At 48.5% G+C, this 272-nt stretch overlaps 1 long non-coding RNA gene across 1 annotated transcript in view; it reads left to right on the plus strand.

The window, feature by feature from the left end:
• The window catches only part of LOC119586736, a 2,814-nt gene extending 2,548 nt beyond the window's left edge, over nt 1-266 (plus strand). The window contains exon 3 of the long non-coding RNA XR_005229962.1: nt 99-266. This is a non-coding gene — a long non-coding RNA (uncharacterized LOC119586736). The remainder of the gene's footprint in view (nt 1-98) is intronic.
• Nucleotides 267-272: the final 6 nt, after the last annotated feature.

Here is a 272-nt window from a genome sequence, read left to right on the forward strand (position 1 = left end):
GACCATTTGTTTGGTGGGATGAAGGAGGGGATAGGGGGGATGAGATTGGCTCTCGGAAAGACCGGTGAACATCTATACTTTTGTCTTCCATTGTCCAGAAAGGCCCCATGCATCTCTTCTCTGCTCACTCTGACTTCAGCTACAGATCCTTCTTCCAGGTACTCGTCTAAACCTGCTTGAGCAAAAATTATCTCCCGTTTTTGCAGTTCGTCTCCTGGATGACCTCCATTATTGGCATTGTTCTCTTCCCAGTCCCTCCTCATCCCCTCAAC

The sequence above is a fragment of the Penaeus monodon genome, chromosome 21 (assembly GCF_015228065.2).
Source record: "Penaeus monodon isolate SGIC_2016 chromosome 21, NSTDA_Pmon_1, whole genome shotgun sequence".
Classification (NCBI taxonomy): domain Eukaryota; kingdom Metazoa; phylum Arthropoda; class Malacostraca; order Decapoda; family Penaeidae; genus Penaeus; species Penaeus monodon.